The following is a 17,253-nucleotide window of genomic DNA, read 5'->3' as shown; positions in this document are numbered from 1 at the left end:
CACTTGTTTTCTGCTGCTCCAGAGGATAAGATACAGAACAATGGATTCAAAATACAGGATAAGAGAATCCACCACCACATTCAGAGAAAGCTCCTGACGCTAAGAGCTGTTTGACAGTGGAACACATTCCCTCAAAGAAAAGTGGAGCCTCCTTCTTTGGAGGTCTTTAAACAGAGGCGGCATGGCCATCTGTTGGGACTGCTTTGACTGTGAGTTCCTGCATGGCAGGATGGAGTTGGACTGGATTGCCCTTAAGGTCTCTTCCAACTCTATCATTCTATGATTCTGTCTTCATCTCTTACCCATTCACTGTTTATTTCTCTACACACTTTGAAAATATACACATTTGTATGGACACTCCCATAACCACACAGCCATACAGATTCTGGAACAAATAAAGGCCCAAATAGCAATAGCATTTACATTTCTATACTGCTAAATAGTGGACTCAGCACTCTCTAAGCAGTTTACAATCTGTAAGCCAATTGCCCCCAAAAAGCTGTGTACTCATTTAACCAAAATATGAAAGGATGGAAGGCTGAGTCAACCTTGGAGCCCTCAGGATCGAACTCACAACATTGTGGCTGCAGTAGCCACATTTAACCACTACGTAGGACTCCCTCCTATTAATCCCAACTACAGTAGACCCATTGACTCATGGCATTCATGGGATTTACTTAGGTATTGACTCACCATTCCACAACTGATTCAAAAAGCATCTGAGGAAGTGGATTGGAGTCTACGAAAGCTCACGCTGCCAACTTCTTTCTTCCAGTGAGTCTCAAAGGTGCTACAAGATCTCTCTACATACTGATTCTAACTAACATGGCTATATCTTTGAATTCTAACACAGTTTATTCAGTGGGTCTTCTTTGGTTTAAACACAGCTAAGCACTGGATCAATTGTGAACTGGTAACAGGATTTCAGCCAAGGAGTGCAAGTTTAGTGTAAGTCTCTTACACATCCCTAAGGACTAGGCTGGGCTCAAGTTAAACCTGCCTGCCCTCTAGTGGGGAAAGCTACAGGTTCACACTCCTTCATTGCTTCACACAGTTGTTTCCTGCCCCTTGTGGGGATGTGTCCATATGTTGGCTCACCATTCCACAACTGAGTCACAATTGAATGAGGCTTTACTCATGGCAAGAGCCGACTGTATTCAGACTTCAACAGAACTTGATTTTGGACACTCACCAAATGCATGGAGGACAAGCCACAATGCCGAAAGTGTATGTAGAGAGACCTTGTAGCACCTTTGAGACTAACTGAAAGAAAGAAGTTGGCAGCATGGTCTTCCATAGACTCCAACCTACTTCCTCAGATGCTTTTGGAACGCTTGAGGAAGTAGACTGGCCTCATTCCCACTACATCATAAACCGGTTTTCAAACCGATCTGAACTGGTTTAAATGGCCCTTGTTTGCACATGCATTGGATAGATGGATGAGCATTCCTGGGAGCAACATTTCCTATCATCAGAGAGCAGACTTTGCTGTTTGTGAATGCTGGGTGTTATAATCTAACATATCTAGAGGGCATCAAATTAGAGGAAGGTAAAGCATACCTGAACAAGAAGACAAAGTGGAACAGACGGTCACAGACTGAAACATCAGATTGTCCCAGACAGGGAGAGCCAGACAGGTTGGCAGAAGAGGCATCTGAGGACAACTTCAATGGCTAGGTGGCAATGCAGAACGGATCAGAGCAGAGTGGGTAAAAGAAAGCACACTGAGATGCTGCTTTGGAAGGACAGCAAATGAAATATATCAGGAGGCAATTGGCAGTGCAATGTCCCTGCTGTGTATATGAAACTCACAGCCTTTTGCAAGATGTCTTCGAAGAGCTTTGTCAGGCATGGAGATGGCAAAGAGGTGTGTGTGGAGATCTTCACATTGCTGTCAGTTTATGGTGACCATGTGAATTTCATAGTTTTCTTAGGCAAGGAATACTCAGTAGCTGGTTTTGCCAGTTCCCTTTTCTGAAATGCAGCTTACAACTGGTATCCCTTGGCAGTCTCCCATCCAATTGCTAACCAAGAGTAACCCTTAGTTTAGCTTTCAAGAACAGATATGATCTGCTTCCTTTTGGGTACTTAGACCACCTCAGCATAAAACCACTTAAATAAATTCAACCATCATCACCAGGTAGATTGGAGACGATTCTTTTATTACGGGTTGCATTTCATCCTGGCCATGCCTTCTACAAAAGGGGCTTTTAAACTGCTGTGGTGCAACTGCTAATCCTAACTAGAAATTGTGGAATAGCAAGTAAATGCTTACATAAATCCTCAGATAGGCCTATTCTAGTTGGGATTAGAAACTGGAGTTTGATGGTTTCTTTATTCATATTTAAGTTTTAATTGCCCTTGCACTGCTTAACTAAGCTGTTTGAATCCCATTCATGGAAGTAAAGATGGAGAAATCAAAGCAACCAATAAATAAAATCCTGCCATTCTTCCAGGGAGATCATATATGTGGGAGATATGTAGGCCTCCAAATGTACTTGGACTACAACTCCCAACAGCCCTGGATGGCATAGACAGGGGTAAGGAATGCTGTGAGTTGCAGTTCACTAACACTGGGAGGACTGCAAGATCCCTGTTCCATCAAACATGGTCCTGCCATGCACTAAAAGAAAAAGCCAAATCTAACAAAGACAACAAGCTCCTTTTGGTTGCCTAGATCTTCACTTAGGAGGCATTGACGCTTACATTTTCATCCCAAGGCAATTCGGATCTCCGTGTTGATGCAATCCCAGATTCGTGTCCCCACCAGGTTTTACATTACCGAATCTCTCTGTGGCATTTAAACCCTGTCCCCATTTCAAGTTAAAACGGAAGTGCCTCCATTTCCGGGAACGATGCAGCATGATCCAAATCGATTCGGTAGCATAGTCACACTCCCAAAGGTGCGGATCGTTGCGGCTCTTAAAGATGCATGAAAAACCCCAAGTATCGAGTGTATCAGGTTAAAAGTGTTTTTTTTCAGTAGCCCCCACCATGCAAAGTGCAGTTGGGGCATGTATGAACGCCACAAAAATAACCCAGTTTCACATCAGGTTATTTTCATAGTGTGAATGAGGCCTTAGATTAATAATCTGCATTCAATATAGTACACTGCTTGTGTGTGTTGGAGAGGATGCACCTGATGTTTCGGTGCTTATGAACACATACATCTTAATTTTGTCCTTTATTGGATGTTGGGGGACAGAAGAACTCTCCAAACAAATACATACTGTTTTGATGCTCACTGATAATGAGGCCGTAAAGAGAACTAGAGTTCTTCCATTAGCCTTTTTATTATTCGCTCAGGCCGTTTTCATAAAGACGCTGGCAAGTGAAGAGATTCCTTGCAACCATAGGCGGCTCTATATTTCATTACGCGATAAATACATTCCGAAAGCAAGCTTTACAATTGTAGTTGGGAGGAATGGGGGGAGCGGGGAAGGAGGAGAGAAAGAGAAATGCTTCCTGACCCTAAGGGCTGCCTGGCAGACTCGCAAAGTCTCTCCAGCCCACAGAATGGGTTTTTTAATTTTTAATTTCGCATTGACAATCCCAGCCGCCTTCAAAAGAGCTTTGTTCCCTTTGGAAACAGCATTTGTATTCTAGCTGGTGTCACTGGCTCTCTTTGATGCCCGGTTTTAAAAAACGCCTAACCTTGGAACTTAGTGAGAAAGATTTAGGGCACAGATGGGCTGGCAGGGTTGGTACTTTCTCGTTCTTTCGCTCTCTTTTTGCTCAGATGCTGGACGGATCCTACAAAATTATAGCTAGTAAATGCAAGTGAGGCCTGCAACAAAATGTTGCAGTATATCAGGAGATCCTGCATGGCATAGTGGTTCGAGCGTTGCACCACAACTCTAAAGACCAAGGTTCGATTCTCAGCTTAGCCATGAAACCCACTTTAAGTCACACGCTCTCAGCTTCAAAGGGGAGCAATGGCAAACCTCCTCTGAACAAATCTTGCCAAGGAAATCCCATGATAGGGTTGCCTTAGAGTTGCAGTAACTTAAAGACACACAACAACAGCACCAAATGTTGGAGATGACTTAAAGACACATAATGACACAAAACAGCACTGAACTATTATAGTGGTTTGCTTTAACAGACTAAGGGCTATACAGACCGGCCTGTGGGCAGAGTTAATGTCCTGATGCTGGATGCCCTAACTGCGCCCCTATGGTGCCATTTTGGTGCATGCCGATCCAGACAGTGCACGCCACCATGACACACTTCCGGCGCTGCATCCACATGATACAGCACCAAAAGGGCATCACAGAGCTGCACTGCCATGGCTATGGCACCCCTTGGAGGGCACAAAAAGGAACTGCTTTTTGCGGCTCCTTTATGCGCTCTCCAGAGGCCAGATGGGGGCAGTGGCATGTCCACCAGTTTACTATGCAACTGAGAAACAGACCAAGGCTGCATCTACACTGCAGAAATAATCTGGTTTGACACCACTTTAACTATGTAGTTAAGTGTAGTTTGTTGTGACAGCAAAGCGCTGAGCTGTAGCGGATTAAAGTGGTGTTAAACTAGATTATTCCTGCAGTGTGCCTGCAGCCCAGGTCTATGAAAGCTTATGCTACCACTTATTTCACACAGTTAGTCTTAAATTAGGAGATTCAGAATACATTCTCTGCACCTCTTTCCAGCAGGCTTAGAATTTCAACTTCAATTTCATGAAGCTCAAGGGTGTCTATAAAGATTCCTGAGTTGAACTGGGATGTCATTTTTATTCCTCCATGGAGGGCTGCCAATTAAAAAAAGAAAGATCTTGGCGGAGCACAGGAGTGAGATCAAATTCTTTAATGTGCCATTATCAAATTCGCTTCCATTTGCAGATGCTGTTTCACAGGGACCACATTTCCCAATCGCGCAGCCAGGAAATGAGAACCACTGTCTGTCTGAGCAGAATTCCATTTTGGCTTAAAAGCACCAGGCGCCGACAAATGCAGAAGGAACAATTGCATCCGTAGCATTAGAGAGATGCGACAAAGACCACTTACTAACATTTGATAGAAATTTGGGGATGAGATCTGGAGGGCGTTTAAAGGGGGAGGTTATCAAATATTCTCAAACAACAGGCTTTCCCCATCTCACTAAGGACCTTATCACACTAGCGAAACCCCGCACAGAATCAGGACTTAAAATTTTCACACGATGTTCCCATAAAACTGAAATAACATGAAAATAAAGCGAACGTAAAGGGGACAAAAACAAGACCTTTTTTACTTTCGGAACTTCCCGAAAGTAAAACGGTCTCGTTTTTGTCCCCTTTACGCTCGCTTTATTTTCATGTTACTTCGGCTTTACGAACATTAACATGCATTAATATGTATTTTGTTAAATGATTTTAGTAGCATGTGTGCATTAGGCAGGTTTATTTTATTTTATTCTATTTTAACTGTATGTATAAATAAAGCTTAATAATAATAATAAGGTTTTTCCTCCATGGGGCAACCAGCCAATCTGATCAATCCGAATCAAATGTTCTGTCCAGTTGCTCAGTTTACTTTCTTTGGCATTTTGTGTTGGTTTTGTGGTTGTCGTCACAAACATCCTCCAGTCCTGATATATCTAAAGAATGTGAAAACACACACTCACACTGCTATCCCTCTCACGCCAGAAAGAGATTTCACTAATTTCAGCTAAACTACAAAGGGAATACTTGAGAACATCTCTGAGCTCAACCTTCCCAGAGCTTCTTAAACAGCCAAGCTCTTTTCGGTTGAACCTTCAGGCTTCAGGTTGAAACTGCAGGTTAGATTCGCTTTTTAAAAAATTAAGGGACGCTTTGAATTTAGAGTCTAATGACCTGTTTTGTGAAGGGAGGGTTCATAAATATGCATGGACCAGCGACTGGCTAATTGGGGTTTCGGAGACAACATTTCTCTAGCCTCTCCTTCACAAATACAGACAGAGAGACGGAGAGAGTGACCTGTCTGGAGGAGTCTCAGATACTGTAAATCAGACACCATCTGCATCTTTATGAGCAAAAGGATTTAGACGTTTCACCCCGGGTCAAGCTACGGTGAAGTGCCGGGACGTTCTTAAATACTGACATGAGGTGATGTATGTGCCACGTTTTTTAATTTGCAAGGCAGGGGTGTAGCTGCAAATCTTGAAGTGCAAGCAGTTGCCATGGACAGGCTTCCAAAGAGGTTTCTTTTTAACAGAGCCAGAAGAGTCCATCTGCATCAGTGAATTGGTTTCTACCAGGTTTTAGCTGGACTGGTGAGTGCCGAATACAGTTGACCCATGGAAACATGGAGGTGCATCTGAGGAAGTAGACTGAAGGGTCCATGCAGACAGGCCAAAATAAAGCTGCTTCGGGTCACTTTGGAGGTATGCTGTTTAAATGATGCATGCATCCTAAGAGGTCAAAAGCCATGCCAAAGCCATGATCCAATACTAAGGCCTGGAGGGCAGCTTCTGGCCTCTTAAGATGTGTGTGTCATTTAAACAGCGTATCTCCAAAGTGACCCGAAGCAGCTTTATTTTGGCCTGTCTGTAATGGGCCCTGAAGTCTACGAAAGCTCATGGTGCCAATTTCTTTCTTTCAGTTTGTCTCAAAGGTGCTACAAGACCTCTCCGTCGAAACGGCTGTTGAACGGTGAATCAACACATGGGTAGACCTCCTTGACTCAATAGGTCTACGCTGGTTTCTTTTACTTATGTATTTTGTTTTGTCACCTCTGAGCGAACCAGGATTTCTGAAGGAATGTACTGAAGTGATGATGCCAACCTGGCTTTCTTTGGGAGGAGGTTTCACAGTCAGGGTGCCACTGCAGAGAAAGTCCTGTCTTATGTACCTATCGACTCATTTCTCAGCATGGCGGAGACATCTCTGTACTCCTCTACTCCAGGCATGTATTATGTACTGCACTTTGAGTTGCTTCATTCACAGACAGCCACGGCTTTGTTATTCTGGAAAAGGATGAATGGGAAGAGCTAGAAGTGGGCATCTTTCTTCAATGAACACACAGCTCAAGCAATCCACTGTGCTGAGATTTGGATGGACACTCCGGCACACTCTGCAACAGACATAGACTTACTTCCCAACTCAAAAGGAGAGTGGTCTTGAAAGAAGTTGGGCAAAAGGCTTCCTTTTCAGTTGACTACATCAATCAGCTATTGTCTATCCCCACCATTGTTATCTTGCTGGGATTTGCACATCTCTCAGGTCTCTAGCTATGTAGCAAAAGTGGTGTAGTGGTCTGGGTGTTGGACTACGACTCTGGAGACCAGGGTTCGAATCCCAACTTGGCCATGAAACCCAATGGGTGACCTTGGGCAAGTCACACACTCTCAGTCTCAGAGGATGGGAATGGTGAACCTCATCTGAAGAAACCTGCAAAGAAAACCCTGTAATAGGGCCTCCTTAGGGTCACCAGAAGTTGGAAATGACTTGAAGGCATGCAACACACAACATCTCCAGCCACACACTTTCTCTCTTTCCCACCTCTCCAGCTGAGCCATGTCCATTGCCATCAGGAAATTTCCTCTTGTGATGTGGAAATCTGTCCCTTTCCCTCTTATATTGTACAATATACTCTACTTCCTTGGAAGTCTTTCAGCAGAGGTTAGAGGGCCATTTCTTGGGAATTCTAGGTCTATGATTCTTTGTATTTTAATCCTGTCTTCAAATATTAGGTTAACCAGTATTTAAATGTAAAGTAACACCCCCTTCCCTTCCTATTTTGTGAATACTCATGTTGACATTAGAAAACCTCAGAGAAACCATCTGGGCATTGTAATGCTTCACAAAGCCCTACAAGACGGATCTCCTTGCCTCTGAGTTTCGGGGGTCCTTGACCCAGCCTTTATCTTGGTGGAGCTGCCATCTGGCATTTCAGGGACCAGTGAACCATAAATATGGATATATGCAAATCATAACCTGGTTCATCAAAATGAGCCTTTTAAAAAACCAGGAACAACCTTACGCCATAACCTTGAGCCATGGCGAGTGTCTACCAAATGTCAGCACATGGAAGAGTGGCGCAGTGGGTGGTTGTTGCTAAATCTCAAGCACCTGCATTCGTCTTTGACCCTTCGCTTCCAATTTACATATTGCCTCTTTACTCTTTAAACTGAAGGATGAGTCCTTCCACAAAAAGACATTGCAGCCACATGCTTAGTGCTTAAAGGGACCAGAGCAATGTGGGTAAAGTTACACATGTTTCTCTCTATCTCCCTCTGTGCCACTCTTTATTTCTTTCTTCCTCCAACATTCTATCTGACACCATCTCCTTCCTTCCTTCCTTCCTTCCTTTCTCTCTCTCTCTCTTTGCACCCCATCTGTTCTCCCTCATTCTCTCTTCTCTCTTTCTCCCTCTCTCCTACACATTTCATTCCCTTTTTCCTGACTTTCCCCCTCTTTCCCTCTGCCACATTCTTTCTTTCTACTTACTGTCCTTTGCACTCTCTCTCTTCTACCCCCTCACTCTCCTAGACTTTCCTTTCTTTTTTATATCTCTTTCCTCCTCCTTCTCTTCCCTTCCCTTCCCTCTGGAGTTTATCACACTGGGGCTAATTTGGTCATTAATAAAGAGATTAAAGTGCATTTAAAGCATCCTGCAAATAAAGCAAAAAGAGCAACACAGTTGCGCAAATAAAGTAATAGCGGGAATGCATTGTCACTGAAATCCCGAAAGTAAAAATATGTGGGTTAATGCGCCTTATTATTATTATTATTATTAGGAATATTTATATGTATTTTACTTCTTTTATGCCATTTGTCATTGTATATAGTATTTTGTAAGCTGTATTTTGTTGCTCCTATGCCGGTCTGTGACCGTAATAAATATTTATCTATCTATAAATCTTCGAATCCATGAATGAGATCCACTTTTGAAAAACAGCCGTCATGCTCCTGAGTGTTATGAAACCGTCATGTGCCTGTAATGTGTGCGCACACAGGCATGAGTATCTCTTCTGTGCGTAGGAGTCTTCTGTGTAGCAGGTACAGGTTGTGGCATTCTGGTTGGCAAAGTGAGAAATCCCAATGATCAATTGACAAAGAGCAACTTGTTGACTAGATTTCGAAGGCCTGCTATTTTTATTCCAATAATAATGGTGCAGTTCTTGTTTTCTGTTGTGGGGAAACAGGACAAAATGTTCCTCCCGAGATGTTTCACTGGTCCGTCACACTGACATAAATGAAATGCACACTTCATTTATGCGCAGGCCTCTAAACCCTCTTCAGTGCATATGCACTCAGTGGAAGCCAGAGAAAATGAAAGGTGAATTTAAGGGTGAGAAACTAGAATAACATTACAATTTCTTTGGACTTAATGATGGTGCCTATAAAAAACAATTTAGCTCCTTCCCTCGTGGAAAAAAGAGGAAACAGAGAAAAGTTAGAGGGAGGAAAGAAGAGTTCAAACCAATGAGAATCTGATTGATTGATTGATTGATTGATTGCTATGCAGGATCAAAGGTCTTCTACTGCATTTAAAAATACAAAGTACAGTTGAAACATTATTTATACAAAAGTTATAAAAGAATGAAATAGTAGTTCAATTAAAAGCAGGAAATTAAAACAATATACAAACATGGGTCATTGAAAAAAAATTTAAACCAAGAGTGGGGGATTTGTTGAGTTCCAGATCAGACCTCAGAAAAGTTACTTTTGTACTCCAACTTCCAGACTCTGAGGCCACAGACTGACCATGCCAGCTGGGGGAATTGGACGTTTTAGCCCCAAAATAGCTTTTCCAAGCTCATAGCTCACCCTGATCCATGGTTTCAGTTGGAGCATCTAAAAGCACATCCTGAAATGTATCCTAAGAGGTCTCTGTTGCCTGTCACAATAACAACAATATTCAAAGTGAGGCCTGGACAATGCATGGCCCTCCAGATGTTGCTGAACTGTATTTCCCATCAGCCCTTGCTGACTTCCAATGAGAGGGATGCTAGGAGTTGCAATCCAACAACACCCAGATGGTCACACATTCCCTATCCCTGACCTAAGACTAACTCTCTTTGGGGCGCTGCATCATCACCAGATCCTTATTAAGTAAGAGTTCTTTTCAAGTCTGCTATATTAAGTGAAATCATTAGCGTTTGCTGGTGAGTGAACTGCACTGTCCGTTCTCGCCTGCCACACTAGATAACAGTATAACATTCTAATTCTAATTTTAAAGACAGGCTTTTATGTCACATCAAGTCCTTTTTTAATATATATATATATATATATATATATATATATATATATATATTTAGGAACCTGGAACTCTGGAAAACTTTTTCACAGCAGGCATTCGCTGCACCAGGTTTCCATCTTGGTAACCTTGAACCTCATTCACAACCGATGTATCGTTCTTTAACATTTATGATTGTCATTACAAGGGCAGGCAATGCAGGAAATTCAAAGGAGGGTGTCTAGAAATGTTACTATTCATTGATCCTGAATCTTTAAACGATGTAATACAGCAATGCAACTTATTTTTTGCAATCACTACGGTGGTGTAGTGGTTTGGGTGTCAGGCTATGACTTTGGAGACCAGGGTTCGAATCCCAGCTTGACCATGAAAACCCACTAGGTGATCTTGGGCAAATCACACTCTCTCAGCCCCAGAGGATGGCAATGGCGACTCCCCTCTGAACAAATCTTGCCAAGGAAACACCATGTAAGGGTCGCCTTAGGGGTGCTATAAGTTGGAAACCATTGAAGGTGCACAAGAACCTTAGGATTTGAACCCTGGTCTACCAGAGTCCTAGTCCAAAACCTAGACCACTGCATCATTCAGGCCCATAATCCCCATAAAGGTATCACCTACTTGTATCTGATTTTTTTGCTTTTGTTCTTATACCTAGAGGAAGAAAAACATCAGTGGAGATGGGATTTCTCTCTTTGCTGGTCCAGCTATTGGCAGCGGTGGCTCCCATTTCCATTCTGGGTTGAACTCCAAATTATAAGGGAGCTATCCAAGATCATGAACTTCATCTCCAAACTATTTTCAGTCCCATGGAGAGAATCGCAGAACCATTGAGCTAGAAGGGACTGCATTGGTCATGTGGTTCAGCCCACTGTCATGCAGGAATACATAGCTGAAGCATTGCTGAGAGATGGCCATCCAACATCTGTTTAAAGACCTTCAGAGAGGAAGAGCTGAACACCTGCTGAGGCAACCCATTCCACAGTTGAATGGCTCTTACCAACTTAAACATTCTTCCTAATATTCATAGGGAATCTCTTTTCTTGTGAATCTGCCAGTTTGTATGCTAGACTTTGGAGTAGCAGAAAATAAGCTTGCTCCATCTTCTACCTATTGTTGTTGTTGCTGCTGTTGTGTGCCTTCAAGTCACTTCTGACTTACGGTGACTCTAAGGCGAACCTATTATGGGGTTTTCTGGGACTAAGAATGTGTCGCTCACCCAAGGTTACCCAATGGGCTTCCATAGCTGAGCAAGGAATCGGATTCTGGTCCCCAGAAGTATAATCCAATGCTCAAACCACTACACTACTCTGGCTTTCATCTTCTAGATCAGTGGTTCTCAACCTTCCTAATGCCGCAGCCCTTTAATACAGTTCTTCATGTTGTGGCGACCCCCAACCATAAAACGGATAGAGGAGGAGTGTCTCAGTTCCTAAGACCATCAGGGGAAAAGTGTTTTCCAATGGTCTTAGGCGACCCTTGTGAAAGGGGTTGCGACCCACAGTTTGAGAACCGCTGTTCTAGATGAAATCTCTTCTAACATTTAAAAATGGCTATCGTGTCAGTCCCACATTTTTCTCTTCATCTTCAAGCGAAGTACCCAGAAGACGGGACTCACTATCCCACTGACCAGGAAGCCCATGAGATGCCACCATCATCCCCATATGTGATACAGCTACAGCCACTGAAGGATTAAGCTATGCTTTCAGTACAACGTAAAGGAGAGGATCTACTTTTTAATATTTTGAAACGTCTCTGGGTTTTCGTCCCACTGAAAGTGGCTATGAAGGAAGGCACGGCGGGGATGGAGTGGAAGAGCAGAGGAAACCTGGTTAGAATTAATTTAAAACTCCAGTATCTGATTTAAATAATACCAGCACAAGTTCTTTATACTAGATTATGTAAACATTTCCCCCCCTGGTCTGACAAATCAGATTAAATGTTTTTAAGCACTTCCCTTTGCTGAAAGGGGAGGCCATTCAGGAGGGAGATTAGTCTCCAAAGTCAAATGAGGGCTGCATTACAATAAGTCTTAAGTAATGCTGCGTGGGTGTGAATAAGGAAATGGATTCTGTAATGTGGGATTAAAATATTAATGGTGAGGATGGATGGAGTGGTTTCCAGGCTTCCAAAAAATCCCTTTCTGCTGAGCAGCCCTTTGCATGTTTGGACTGAAGGCTTTCATCCTCCTTTCCTCAGCTTTTTATTGCAGTGGATGGGTTTTCAGGTTTTGCAAGGTGAAAACAAGGCATGGGGAGGCATGCATCTGGTTTTAGAGCAGTGTTTCCCAATCTTTGGTCCTCCAGATGTTTTGGACTTCAAGTCCCAGAATTCCTGAGTGCTGGCTAGGGTTTCTGGGAGCTGAAGTCCAAAACTCCTGGAGGACCAACGTTTGGGAAACACTGTTTTGGAGTGCTTGCTTCACAGGGCTTAACTGGAGAGCAGTGTTTTCTAAAACAAGGTGCACGCTCTTCGCATGCCTTGTTCCATCAAGGAAAATCACTGTGCTACTTATATTTGATATTAGGACATCTGAGGAGAGCATACATGATGCATCATTGAACTGTAGAAGGCCTAGGAACCAAGGGACTCAGTCGGTTGTTGAATCGCAGCTCCCACCATCAATGTTAGGCACACTTGCTGGAAGAGATGGTAGTTGCCTAGCCTCCAACATCTCACAGGTGAAAACCAGGACAAATTGTCGCCACGTAACATCACAGCATTGTCAAGATGAGAAAAGTCAAAAGGTATACTTTACTATACTCAAAAGAATATAGTCAAAAGTTGTAGATCAATAGTATCCAAAGGGCACAGGTTCCCTATCCCAGGACTAAAACTGTACTTAATTAATGGGAGACTTTTTAGGGAGGAAGGGAATAAAGGTAAAGGACGTGCCTGTCTAATTTTGAAGCTGTTTTGGAGTCTCCCGCTTTCCTTTTGCTGTGCTGAGATGAAAACGGACAAGACATTATTAAAGACGGACTTTCAGCGAGAGGAACCCTTTGTTTCCCAAATTAAGTTCTCACACTTCCTTTGATGTCCTCAACAACAAAAAAGGCACTTAACTTGTGAGGCTGGCAATGTGAAAATTTATTTAAATGAAATCAGCGAAATGGCAAGCCATTCATCAATTAAAAAGTCATTAACTTGTCAGGCGCCTAACTATTTGTGTTTCTTTGTTATGGAGTTCCAGAGGGATCCGTGTGTGACTCTGTTCCAGCAAAAAAAGGAGACTTGTATCGTCTTAAGACTAGCGCACTGTTATTATGCCATAGTAAATTCCTTAAGTCTTTTAGATACCTTACATCTCTTTGCTATATGGGTTGTTATGATCTCGATGTAAGCTTCTTTCCCAGAAGATCAAGGAGTGATCTTTAGAGATTTGTGGCTTTTCAGTGGTGTAGCTACCAAACGATTGAGAAGAACATTGCTCCAAGCTTAGGATCAATAGCAGGTAGTTCCACTGATCCTAAGCTTGGAGCAATGTTCTTCTCAATCGGCCCCACAAATTTCATAGGATTTTCTTAGACAAAGAAAGGTGGTTTTGCAAGTCCCTTCCTCTGAAATATAGCCTACAATGAACGCCTGGTATTCATTGGTGATCTCCCATCCAACTATTAACCAGGGCTGACCCTGCTTAGCATCCAGGATCAGACAGGATTGGGTGCATTTAGGGTATTTATGGTGTGTGTGTGTGCCTTCAAGTCAAGTAGATACATCAAATCAATGGAAATTAGTTAAGTCTTGACTAACCAAAAGATCACTGATTCAATAGGTCTACTCTAGTTGGGACCAATAATAGGAATTAGGCCAGGGATTGTCAAATGCTCAGGGCTGGTGGCCTACATTAGCCTCCTTTGACATCTCTGGTCCTTTACTGCACACCTTGATTTATTGCATTAAATATGCCCACTTACTCATATATCCCTCTCCAAAGTAAGTGGATCTAGGATTGTATCCTTTGGCAGAATCCTATTATCAGTCTCCACTAGAGTAGACTCATTGAATCGATTAGATTTACCTAATGACTCACCATTCAATGGGCCTACTCTAAGTGAGACTCCCCAACAGGATCTGGGTCTTAGTTTCCAGTTAACGCCAAAAGGTTCCATGAACTTGACCGACGATCTCTATAAACTTGTATTAACATGTTTGTTTGCATCTAAACAAGCAATTCGTCACAGTTCACCAGACACAATTAAAATTCTTTACTAACACAGCCGCATTGGAACGAAGTCCAATTCAGTGTCATTCAGGAAATATGCTGGAACGCCTCGATTATCTATTAGCTTCTGTAAGTCAATATTTTCTGTTGGCCTTGCTGCCCAGATGGTTTTTTTAACTGCATCCCAATAAAAGCTGTTTTAATTATCATAATAAGAGTTGCCAAAATGAGTCAAAGGCTAAAGAATAATGTTCTTCATTAAGCCCTTCATGAATAATTAGGTGATGTTCATGTACAGATATAAGCCTCTGAATGTACTAAACGCCACCAGTGGCAAAACACTCTTACTTTTAAGCATGTCGTTCTCACATCTGTCAAGAAGGAAACAACTTCCACCAAGTGAAAGGAAGAAACTATTTTGTGACTCAGGGCCCATACAGACAGGCCAAAATAAAGCTGCTTCGGGTCACTGTTTAAATGATGCATTTGTCCTAAAAGGCCAGAAGCTGTGCCAAAGCTGTGGTCCAGTCCTTAGGATTAGAGCGTGGCTTTGGTTGGCATGGCTTGAGATGTGTGACTGCTGGTTAAGAAGTGCATCTAATTCTCAGCATTGTGCACCATTGGGCTTCCTGAGAGTAGGGAAAATCTTTGTTGTTGTTGGGTTTTGTCCAAATAATGGTGAATGTTCCTTGCATCCCTACACTCCTGTAATGTGCATTTATACCCAATATGATCCTATTTGTCTCCAATTCAAATAAAAGAACCCCTAAAGCACCCTGGTAATTCCGGGTAGACTATGCCCTGTATCCTTTTTTGAAATGGTGGTGCACATGTATTACTATTTCTATGTCATTCCCAGCCTTGCATCACTACCAAATAATCCGTCATATTGAAATGGAGAGAAAAGGCTTTGGGCTGCTAAGAAAACAATCCCATAAAAAAAGTGTGAGCAAACTGATCACTCACTTGATGGAGTGTTATGAAATCCCCTACCGAGAGAACGAAAGGGAGAGAATTATGTTGCCACCGTATTGCTTGCTGCACACAAGGGTGCATGGTTTATGGGAGTATTAATCTGAGCCGAATAATGAAATCTATAATTTAATATCTATTCATTAAATTAGCATTGGGACTTTTGGGCTTCATGGGGTTCAGTCATTACTGATACTCCTTTTCCTTCTCGCACAATTACTAATATTTCCTCTGGCTAAATTATATCATGATCCATCAAAGCCCTGTATTAAGTATGACCTACATGGAGGCTTCCAGAAACTAAATTGGATGTGTTCCTTGTCAGCGGTGGTGAAGTGTTAAATTATGAAACGGAGGGACTCCACATGACAGTCCCCATAGCTACACACTCACAAGAATCCAAAAATCCAAGCTGATGTGTTTGTTGAACCACAACAATACAGTTCAGTTTCATCTCCATGAGGTAGGTTCTTCATCAAGACTGTTGTTGCGTGCCTTCAAGCCATTTCCAATGCATGGCAACCCAAAGGTAAAGCTTTCAAATCTTGTTGTTGTTCAGAGGAGGTTGTCCTTGCCTTCCTCTGAGGCTGAGAGAGTGTGATGCCACTAATTATTTCAGAATCGGTGCTTGTGTTTTATCGAACAGTTGTGAGCCTCATTCTTCATGTGAAGTCGAAGGCTTTCATGGCCGGCATCCTTAAAAAATGCACCTAGGAGGATATTCATTCCACCATCACTACTGCAAAGGTTTGCATATAAAGCAGTACATATTTAAATGAGCTGAGCTGGGTGTTTTCTTTCAAGCCGGTATTAGGATTCAAATTATGCAGACTTGTTGTTTGGAGACAACCCTCAGCTAAGGCTCTGCCTGCGTTTTTGATATGGCTTCTCCTGTTGCGCACTGCCTGCATCGGGAGAAGGCAAGTTCCCCAGGTCTAGTGAAATGTGTGCCTCCCAAATGACTTGGGAGGGATGCATCTGCATGTGCAAAACCATGCGCAAATGGTTTTTTAAAAATCCTTGACAGCCGCACATAGAATAACATTGGGAGATAGAAGTGGGCAAAGCATATCTTAAAGGCTGCTTGGCCCGTTCCAGTTCCCAAGAGAGGACTTTTTCTAAACAGGACTGGAAGTCTCTCTCTCTCTCTCTTTCTTTCATAGATATGTATTCAACATAGGACCTCTAATTCAATTATACCTATACGTTCAACTCAGTCAAAAACATATTTGAATCCTTTCCAAAGGGCAGGGATATCTACAAAGGTTAACCATCTGTCCTAGAGTAGAGATGATGCCATCAGCAGGGGAGAGCCTTATTTCCGAATTAGCTAAAATGATGTCAGATCAGCCTCGGATCTGTTAATAATACACTCGAAATGTTCCGTACGCAAAGCATGGCTTCTCCTACTAAGCTGCAGCCCTTTGCCCAGATAAAATTGAGTGTAATGCATAAGCAAACAAAGCAAACTGCTCCAATGAAAGCCTGTTAGCCAAGAATCATTGTTAAAAGATTTGTCAATACTGCAGATTACATTATTGCACTACAGTGCAGATCTAGTTTTGTTATAGCGGAAGTTGGTGGGAGTACTTTCGTACAGCTTGCTATAATAAAACCTCTAAACCGTTATCATTAAAATTAATTTATAATACAATATAAAATTACAGCTTTTAAGAAGAGAGTCCTGAATAAGTACATTGATATGCCCAGATAAACCATGGTGATCTGTGTTGTACCTTATGCCATGAACTGCACATCATTTGACCAAACAAACTGGCTTGTGCTCCCCTCTATTTGTTTCTTTCTCTCCCACTTATTTCCAGGCAGCTAGGAAAACAAACTTGGGACAGGTTGCGGGTTCAAGCATCACAACAAGACAGTATTTTTTAAGAGTTCTTTAACCTACAATGCATCATAATATGTGTGGTTTATGGCTAGTTAACAAACCATGGTTTG

This window comes from Sceloporus occidentalis, unplaced genomic scaffold (assembly GCF_023333645.1).
Source record: "Sceloporus occidentalis isolate IW3139 unplaced genomic scaffold, rSceOcc1.0.p SCAF_10, whole genome shotgun sequence".
In the NCBI taxonomy this organism is placed as follows: domain Eukaryota; kingdom Metazoa; phylum Chordata; class Lepidosauria; order Squamata; family Phrynosomatidae; genus Sceloporus; species Sceloporus occidentalis.
The sequence above is the reverse complement of the archived record's forward strand: the minus strand, read 5'-3'. Positions refer to the sequence as shown.